Below are 11,031 nucleotides of genomic sequence, written 5' to 3' on the forward strand. Positions count from 1 at the left end.
CTCGTCTAAGCCCAATGAGGTTATAGAGTCCAAGGCTTCTCCCAAATCAATAACAAAGGTGCCATCCAAACTATTTTCTTGATAGACATCATGTATGTCTGCTTCTGGAATAGTGGACTCACTATTGCTGCCATTTAGAGGCACAGATCCATGTGGAGAAACCTGGTACACAACCCACCATGGAGATAGATCCCTGTTCTTACACGGGTATGACAGATAGTAAGCCTGAGTAACTTGACTAGCCATCACAAATGGGTCAAAATTTGACAGTCTTAATGAATGCTTAACCTCTACCAAGCCTAGATCTTCAGTACGCCTCAATCCATTAGGTGTTGGATCAAACCAACGGCAATAAAATAAAACCAACTCAAGTTTCATACTACCTTCCCATTCAATTTTTATAATATCTTCTATGACACCATAATACTCAAGAGCATTGCCAGTTTCATCATATGAAGTGACACAAACACCGCTATTAATTGTCGTTAATGCTGGTCTTCCACTCTCATATTTCTCTGAACGAAATCTATATCCATTGACATCATAACACCCATAGCAGCTAACTCGAGTGCAGAAACCATAAGACATTTGGTACAAAACCTTGTGAATGCTTGCAGATTTCATGCACTGAAAAAATGAGTTCTGTGTTATATGTTTATTTTCTAGTAGTTAAATATACACATACATTGAACTAGATAAGAACATTATTTGCTTTTTGAACCAATCAAAAAAGTTTGGTCCTGGTTTTATGCCACAGCCATTGTTCCAACCATTTAACCTCAAATCACAGAGTTGTTGTTATGTGGGCTCAAGACGGCTCTTCCATTGCTCTTTATCAAATTGTCTACATTAACAGAATTATTGTTATGCCTTTACGTAAATACTATTGAAGTAACAATAACGTGTTCAACTTATTTATAAAACATACATGATGAAGTCATCCATCTCAGGTACATTTGTCAATATGTACAGGAAAGCAACCTTGTACTCCTCAGCTGAGAGCTCACGAATACCCCTCGGGCTGATGCATCGACCTGGGCATTTAAAAATTTCAAGGTCACATGAACCTTGAAATGTAGATGCACCATCATCATACCTAGGGATCTTATTTTTAATAGAGGGTGCTTTAGATCTAAAATAGAGGCAGAGATTGTTGGTAGCCTCTTCAACTAGAGATGCCTCAACTATTCCAGCCTCAACACATGCCTTATTTCTTACTTTCTTCTTGAGTTTTTGGATACACCTATGGAGTGAGAGTAGCATATTACAAATAAGCAAACTTAAGGACATCAAACATTAACAGTGTATGACATATCTCTAGATTTACCTCTCATATGGGTAACACCAGCGAGCTAGGATAGGACCTCCTAATCGTGCCTCATATGGAAGGTGTATGATTAGATGTTGCATAACATTGAAGAAACCAAGAGGAGATATCTTCTCTAATTTGCAAAGAAGCGCTGCAACATTATCTTCTACAGAGCGAACAACATCTTTGCTGAGCTCTTTGGCACACAATTGCCGATAGAAGAAACTAAGCTCAGCCACACAACGCCATATATTATCTGGTAGAAACCCACGAAATGCAACAGGAAGCAACCGTTCAATAAAGATGTGGTAGTCATGACTTTTTAGGCCAAAAATCTTCCTTTGTAGCAGGTTAACACCACGCCTTAAATTGGCTGCATATGCATCAGGAAACTTCAAATCTTGGAACCATTGAAGGATGGTTGCCTTGTCATTTTTTTCGATGCAGAATGGGGCTCTTGGTCTGTCCCACTTCCCATTATTCTTTTGAACAAATGCAGTGAAGGACGGTTACAAATCATAGCTAAATCTAGCCTAGCTTTGACATTATCTTTGGTCTTATCAGTGTCGAAGCATGTGTTCCATACGGCTTCACCCATATTCTTTTCATTATGCATGACATCAACATTGTGTGGCAGCATCAACTTAGGGAAATATGGCAATTGCCTAAAGCAAAGAACATGTGTCCAATTGTGCAATTTACCAAAGGTTTTTGCATCACCTACAAACTTGTTCAAATTTGCTTGGACTTCCTCCCCCGTTAAGCGTCTAGGTTGCTCATCAAACACCTTTGTGTTCTTACGGAATGCATTAGCTTGTTTTCTAAATGCATGATCTTTAGGTAGAAAGCGCCTATGACAATCAAACTAGCAAGCCTTATGACCATTACAGAGTTGAAATCCATTGCAGCCATATCCACATGGGCATGCCAATCTACCATGAGTGCTCCAGCCACCAAAGTCTCCATATGCCATGAAGTCATGTACTGACCAGAGGTAGATTGCCCTCATTATAAACTTACGCTTCACTAAAGCATCATAAACTTCGACCCCCTCCCACAGTTTTTTAAATTCATCAACTAAAGGCTGCATTCGAATGTTCAACTTCTTATCCGGATGCTCAGGACCGGGAATTACTAGGGATAGAAAAATATACTCATGCCTTAATAATGTGCCAGGAGGCAGATTTAGTGGTGTCACAAAGACTGGCCAACATGAATAGGGAGCAGCATTGATATTAAATGGTGTGAAACCATTAGTCGCTACAGCTAAATGCACATTTCTTTTTTCCCTTGCAAAGTCTGGAAAGTCGACATTAAATTGCTGCCAAGCTTCTCCATCACAAGGGTGCACCATCTTACCACATGTTGAGGGACTATAAGCCTGCATTAGCTTTGCGGTCTCCTTATGTGCATACAACATTTGCAGCCTTTCTGTGATGGGCAGATAACGTAAAACTTTGTGTGGAATTTTACTCCACCCTTCCTCATATCGATTGGTGCCACAAAAATCACATTTATCTTTATGTTTATCATCTTTGTAGAATAGCATGCAATTGTTATAACAAACATCAATTTTCACATATGGCATACCAAGACCCTCTAATAGTTTCCTTGAATGATAGAAATCATTTGGTAACTTAGAATCCGGAGGAAGGAGTTCATGTATTATCTCTAGTATATCATCATATTCTGCAATTGACATGTTGTATCGTGACTTTACAGCAAGCAAACGAGCAACTGCTGACAAACTTGAGTGTGTGGTATTCTCATGCACTAACTCATCTGCACTAGCCACCATCCTATATAAAGCTTGGGCAAATACTGTTGGTTCATCATCTATGTCAAGCGGATGGGCTGCAGCAAGATCAACCAACATTTCATCCATTTGGTCAGTCTCATCAAAACCCTCACTGTTTGCTACTATGTCCCATTCATCATGCCTGGTAACTCTCTCACCATGTTGTCCATGTTTCATAGGCTTCCTTGAACCCATGCTTACACAAGTGCAACTCTATTGTAAACCTTTTGTGTCTAAAGTAATTGCAGCTCATGGCACAAGGACACTTAATAGTATCATTTTCAGCTACGCCCGGAAATGAAAATGCATGATTCAAGAATTGAGTGGTTTGATCAATCCATTCATTAGAGGGAGCTTTACCACGTTGCCAACCATTATACATCCATGTGCGGTCTGACATGATAACTAGTTCTGTTATTAAAAGATCAATATATTATTAGTACGCAAATGATCCTAGTTAGTAGGGAAAATTTTTTAGCACACATATACTATTTACAAGCCTACAATAATGCACGAGTAAGCTGACACATTCCTGCATAGCTAGGAATAATACACAAGGAAACATACTGACATTCGTGAACTAATAAAGATAAGGTGGTTCACTACAACTGCATCTTTGAAATTGCACAGATCGATGATTCCCCTAACTGTACCTCCAGATAGATGACAGCAGACCATGAAAATAATAGCAAATAGCAAGTACGAACACACAGGCATAGCACAACATATAGCAAATATCTGAGGAAAATACATGGATTTGTTACCTTATTAGCAGAATTTGAAGCAAGGAGCACCAGTCAAACGTCGAGCAAGATCCTCCAGGGGTCGGTGTCAGGGGCTCCTCACGCCTCCTCTAAATCAGCGTGTCACGGGCACAAGCATCAAGCTTCTAGCATCACGGACGGCTCCACCGTCACGAACTCCAGGCGTCTTGATTTGGGGCAGCAGCAGGAGAGGGGCGAACGAAGCTAGAGTGGGGGACGGCGGCAAGGGAGGGGGCGACGGTGTGGCAGTGCATATGGAATCAGCCGCGGCAGGCGACCGAGAAGGGGGTGGCGACCTTGGTTGGGGCGGTGGCCGAGGATTGGGGGGGCGACCTTGGTTGGGGCGGTGGCCGAGGATTGGGGGGCGCGGATGGTGTGGCAGCTAGGGATGGGGTCGCTGGCGCTGGCGCGAGGTGAGGGGTGAGGGTGATGGCTGGGAGGATGTGAGCGGAGGGGCAGGGGAGGGGGCGCGAGGTAGGGGGTGGCGGCGGGGGTGGGACGACGAAGAGCGGAGGGGCAGGGGTGGCGGTGCGGGATTTTGCTAGGGTTCGCACCGTTTCAATTTTTCTTTTTCTTTCTCGCGCATTGGCTTCGCAGGTTTGGGCGCGGCCGGCTCTTTCAGTTCGTGCCTGCCCGCGAAACAAGTCACCCACCTTGATCCAGCGGGCGCGAAACGAAAAACGGAGCGCGCGAATGATGGATTGATTGGCGCCCATTCAGCCCAACAAATTTTGGACCAATTTCTTTGAGAGTGCAGCCCAATTTTCCTGAGCGTATTGTAACTCACAGATTAATTCACATAAATTTTCTGTCGGTTTTACCATTTTTCTGTGTGTTTTTCACGGACCGACAGGATAATTAGTATTTTTCTGTAGGTACTCCAATTTTCCTGTGAGTTTTTATTACACCGACAGAAAAAACAGTAATTTCCCTGTGTGTATACGGAAAAACACACAGAAAAATTCCTCACGCACAGGGAAATCTTCGTTTCCAGTAGTGCATAGGCGTTATGCTAGCAAAACTAAAATAAGCACAGAGCGATAACTTATTTGGAAACATGATACTTCCATGACCGATATTTAAATATTTTCCAAGTATGGTTTAGGTTGAATCTATAAGCATCTACCTTATACTGTTAATATATGTAATTTTATGTATATTTATGGTAAAATTTAAAAATAGTTCCTCAAAAAAAGCTAACATATTTGTTGTCACAAATATTGATAGGAAGTATTATAAGTTGGAAATGGGAGGGAGCACTCCATTTGGCCACCAGTCCACCATATTGTCGCGTACTATTTACTACTACTAACATTATTAGCCGCTTTTTTTTCTAGTCAATAATGTTGCTTTCAATTTATCATTTTTCATAATTTTAGCTACATACTAGTATATAAGGTGAAAGTAGGTATCCCACCTAAAATTCTGGAAGTTCCAAACGATCAATTGTGGAAGGGGATCACAATCTACCTCGGTAGGCTAGTCATATTATTGGTCCCTTGCAGCTTGCAGGTTCAGTAGGCTAGTGCTGGTGGTCATCTCGTCTAACTAATTTTGACTTGATCAGCTAGAGAAGGAGGTTTCTTGCCTTGACATAAATCCAATTTGTGTCACATATAAGTGTCAGCACATTTTCACTTCCTAGCCTTGAGCTGCTGAGAAAGGAGATTTTTGGTGAAAAATTTTCTACCTGTTTCTGTTCTGCTGCACTATTGAACGGGTATGTAATTGTAATTCCACTCGATCTTCTGCCAAAGTAAAAGTAAGATCTGCCTTGGTGTTCTTTTCAGGTGTCATGTTTGCTCTGTGGCCTTGGTGAGCGTCACATCTTCAGTCTTTTTTGTTCGACATAAGTAAATGTTAACTACCTGATAAGAAACAAGCCCTTGCTGCTTTTTCCTGGGAACCAGCTCTGTAAGAAAGTGGAACACGTGCCTAAACTCCTAACTGATCAGCAGCAATCATCTTACTGCCATGTGTATAAACTCCACTTGGTTTGTGGTTGAAATGTAACTCCATCACCAGCGTTGCGGTGAGAGCTCTTAAGGTCACATTTGCAATTGAGCCCTAACTCCATATCGGCATGGCCCAAAACATGGCGGTGGGATCCCGTTGGTCCATCCCCATGTGGACGATGTGGTGGATCCGTGGATGCACAAAACAGCTTGGAGAATCCTACACGGAGAGCTCTCTCGAGAGCTCTCTCGATTTAAGATTAAATCGAGAGCCCTCCAACTTACATCCATCTCCACACACGAGAAAGTAGCTGGGGGTGAGAAGAAAGTAACAAAACCAGTGTTGACCATCTTCTCCGGCGACGGGATGGGTGGGAGGTGGGCGGGGCGGTTGGCGGCGGGGTCGCCGCCGGCCGGGATGGCGGCGGAGGCTGGCGGGGTTAGGGTTTCTGGATTTCCGGGGTCGGGGTTGCTCCATGACCGCCGGCTTTAGAGGGATGGCCGTAGGCTGCGGCCGGCCCGACGGAGGAGGCGGGTTGTGGGCGGCGAGGCCGGCGGCGATGGCGCCGCCGGCCGGGTGGTGGTGGACAACCGGTGGGCAGGGTCGGCGACGGGGGCGAGCGGTGGAGGCGAACAGGAAGGAAGCGGAGGGGATGGGTTCGAGCGGCGGTCCTCGCCGGCGGCGACGCCGGCGAGGGGGAGGTCGGCGGTAGGGCGGGGGGCACCCGTGCAGATCTGGCCAGAGAGGAAGAGAAGAAAGGGAAGGGGAAAGGGAAGGGGAAGAGAGGGCGGTCCTCGCCGGCGTCGGAGGCGACGCCGGCTAGGGGAGGTCGGCGGCGGGGCGGGGGCGGAGCAAGGAGCAGGGTCGGGCGGAGGAGACGAGAGATGGAGGGGTCAGGCGGGGACGGAGGAACACGAGAGGCGGAGGGGGGTCTCCACGGAACCTTATCCGGAGACCCCTCCCCGCGTAGAAGCCTCCAAACAGCTTTTCTACTTTTCAGACTACTTTGGGTGTTTAGGGTGTGGTAGGATCCAGAGTAATTGGTGTAGAGCTGAAGGCTTACATAGAGTTACAGTATGGGCACTGTGGGTCTGTTTAGTTCCCAAAATTTTTCCGGCACTACAATAACTTCGAACGTTTGATCACTAATTAGGAGTATTAAATGTGCATAACTGACAAAACTCATTCCATAACTATCGGGTAAAATCGCGAGACAATTCTAATGAACCTAATTATGCAATAATTAGACAATGTCATGCTACAATAAACAATATATAATGATGAATTAATTAGGCCTAATAGATTCGCCTCGCGATTTTTTGTCCATTCGTGTAATTAGTTTTATAAGTAATTTATATTTAGTACTTCTAATTAGTGTTGTAAATGTTGCAAAAAAAAATTTGCCCGAATTTTTTTTGGCAACTAAACGCGCCCATATCGTTGACACTTTTGGACATTTCAGCTAGGATTAGCATTGTTTGGAGGACCTCGTCATAAACATCAAGCCTGCCGTGTCGGGTGTTCTGCAGTTGGACAGTCAGCATCAAGATATGTGTAAATCAGAGGCAAGGAAGCGGAGCAAGGAGCGAGGAAAAAGGTCTGGTTTATATGCACTCAAAATTTCAAAATTTTACAAGATTCTCCATCACATCAAATCTTTGAACGCATATATGAAGTATTAAATGTAGCTAAATAAAATAATTAATTATACAGTTTGACTATAATTTGCGAGACGAATTTTTTAAGCCTAGTTAATCTATTGTGGAACAATAATTACCAAATACAAACGAAAGTGCTACAATACTTTACACTTAAAACTTTTCGCATCTAAATAAGGCCACGTAGAGGTTTCTAGGAGATTGCCAAGGGGTAACCTTCAGAACTTTTTACACGAACTAGCAAGGGACAGTTGAATAGTAAGCTCAGTATTAACAGTTTGCTAGTGGAGATTATACTCCTGTCCTGTAATTTGTAAAGGTAGAAAAAAACACGAATGTCATGAATGGAGATGATTGCCCTGCATCATTGATCATCACGAAAGTCTCTGATAGTGCCACCATCATCATCAGGTTCCACCTATTTTTGGTGCGCCCGAGTTAAGAGAGAGCCTAGCGCGTTCCACTAAGCAAATGAAACTCTAAACCCTTTCTCAGTGCTGGGACGCTGAGCAAGAATTCTCAGTAAGGCCCTGTCTGTTTAGTTCGCAAAAAAGTTTAGATTTGGATACTGTAGCACTTTCGTTGTTATTTGCCAATTAATATCCAATCATGAATTAATTAACGTCGTTCTCGTGAAAATCAGTCAGACTGTATAATTAGTTATTTTTTTAACTATATTTAATATTTCATGTATGTGTCGAAATATTTGATGTGACAAGTACTGTTGAAAAAAATTTGGCAACTAAACGGGGCCTAACTTGCTGCCGCTGGTGCTGGTGTGTGAACCCTGCAGGCTGCAGCTTCCACTCCTCTTTCCCCCCACAAATCTAGGACCCTCTTCTTTTAAGGAAAAGCAACGACTCTGAGCTGGAGGCGATTATGGGTGTTTGGCAAGGCTCCAGAGCTCAGCTCCATGCTGGAGCTCGCAAAGGGGAGCCAAACACCCCAGCTCCAGAGCTGACGAACTCCTGGAGCGGGTGGAGCTCGTAGGTCATTTTTCATGGAGCCGGTGGAGCACCTCTTTTCCAACTCCAAAACCATCTCGTATGGACATCGACTTGGAGTTCGGCCAAAATTACCCACGTTTGCCATCGATTACACACCCCCAAACCCCGAATCGTTATTTTTCTTCTATTCTCCCCCGCCCCCCACCACTGCAACCTTATCCCAGCACCCCTCGCGACCCCCACGCGCTCGCTACCCTAGCCGCCGCCGCCGCCTGCCCTCGGCCAACTCCCGCCGCCCGCGGCTGCCCGCCGACCCCGCCGGCCGCCTGCAACGCCGCCGCCGCCTGCTAGCTCGGGGAGGACCGCCACCTGCAGGCCGAAGCCGCGGTCCCTGCCGACCCCGCCGACCCCACCGGCCACCTGCAACGCCGCCGCCGCCTGCTAGCTCGGGGAGGACCGCCGCCTGCAGGCCGAAGCCGCGGTCCCCGCCGACCCCGCTGGCCACCTGCAACGCCGCCGCCGCCTGCTAGCTCGGGGGTTCGACCCTAGATTCGGCAGTGATGGTGCCCATGGCGCCCTCTGTTTCTCCTCCTTCGTTTCATCCCATGCCGGCTCTTGCAGATCCTGAGGTCGCCCCCCCTTTGGTGCAGGAACTGAAGCCCCCCACGCCGCTGCACCTGTCAAGCGAAGCAAGGAACCAGACAAGGTCCAACCATGCTTTCTCTTTTCTCTCCTTGCATTTGTTAGGATGTGGTAATGCAGTAGTAAAATTAGTTTAATTTGAGGCTCTATACACTTTAAAAATTGGTTTAATGTCTTTGCGGTTCTGTGAGATGCTACTATTGTTGTTAGGATGTGGTTGTGCAGCACTGTAATGCCTTCTAAAACTTAATTTGTGAGGTGGTATAGATGCCGGAAATTGATTGGAACGCTGAGAACACCCGGATTGTGTGTAAATTGTTTGCCGAACAAGTTGAGAAAGGAAATCGACCAAGCACTTACCTGAATGCACTTGGTTATGCTGAGGTTGAGAAAGGGTTCAAAGATAGGACAGGGCTTGAGATCAGCAAGGGTCAACTGAAAAACAAGTGGGACAAGTTAAAAGAAGATTTCAGGGCATGGAAGAAACTACAGATGAGGGAAACTGGAACCGTGATAGTATGGCTACATCTATTGCACTTGCATGGAACTAGTGTAATAGTTTTTATTATTATGAACCTGTCATTAAGAAATATTTAAGTGTGGACATTGGATCTATATATTTATATTATTCATGGAATATTTGGTAGACTTCTGTAGCGTATTGGTGTTATAGTATGGACATTGTAGCTACTAAGAATTCATCTCATTATTGGTACAATCTCAAACCACGGGCAAAAACGACAATCCACCTTCACAACCCTCTTTTCTGGAGCTGAGGGCACCCTCCATACCAAACACACCAACCAGCCAGCTCCAACTCCACCCAGAGTTAGCTCCAGCTGGAGTTTTGGAGTGGAGCTGCTCCAGGCAGAGTTGGAGCCATACCAAACAGGCCCCTAATGAGCTGCCCTGCCCGCGGCCGTCACGTGCGCCATGGCCTGGTGCCCGGGGAAGGCGCGTCACCGTGTCGGCACCCATCCATCCAGGATCCACCGGCCATCATGTTCGGCCGAACATGCCATCATTCCCGAGCGTATGCTTCGCCTGGAAAACACTCCAGCGATCCGTCCGGTTACTAGTAGTAGTACTACAAGGCCACATACGGGTGTACGTGTACACCGGCCGCGCATAGAGGTAGAGCTGCGGTCACGTGCCATGTGCCTAATGTTTCTGGGGTTTTCCAGGATGTTTCATCTTTATTCGAGACTAGATTAGAATTGATTTTAGCGATTAACCGGCTGCTGTGTCAACTGCCAAACCTAATAATGCCGCAGGTTCTGTGCAAATGTAGGATAATCACTAACTTATGTGAGTTTTTTTTTTGTCTCGTTTGTCAGAGTTTATGATGCAAACGAATGCACTGAAGTATCTGACACTTTGTTACGAAACCAACTGCTGATGTAATTTACGAGAAAATTTGTGGGAACCATTTCTTGTACGAATTTTCAAACAAAAGTTGAAGATTTATGAATGTGCTTTGAGTGTGTGTGTGTGTGTGTGTGTGTGTGTGTGTGTGTGTGTGTGTGTGTGTGTGTGTGTGTGTGTGTGTGTGTGTGTGTGTGTGTGTGTGTGTGTGTGTGTGTGTGTGTGAAAGAGCTTTAAAAAAGAGTGTAAAAGAGTTGCATTTTGCTGTATAAGGATCGAGAACACGTTGGTAATTACCAATCTTGAGAACTTTGACTTGATACCAATCTTGAGCTTTGTTCATACTGCCTGGGTAGGCGCTGAGATTTGGTTCCTGCAGCCCCTATTTTTGCAGCAATTGCTGCTCCTACTGAAAGATCAAATTAATTTGTTTGAAAACGTCCTACCGATGATCGAGATGGTAACGCCGGACACGGGCGATCGCGACAGCTTCACGATATCAAGGCCAAGGCGGCGGCGGTTACCAATCGTGCGACGACGCCCTGTGACGCGCAGCCGCGAGAAGAAGAACGGGGTGATTCCGTGTGATCGT

This window comes from Panicum virgatum, chromosome 5N, assembly GCF_016808335.1.
Source record: "Panicum virgatum strain AP13 chromosome 5N, P.virgatum_v5, whole genome shotgun sequence".
NCBI lineage: Eukaryota > Viridiplantae > Streptophyta > Magnoliopsida > Poales > Poaceae > Panicum > Panicum virgatum.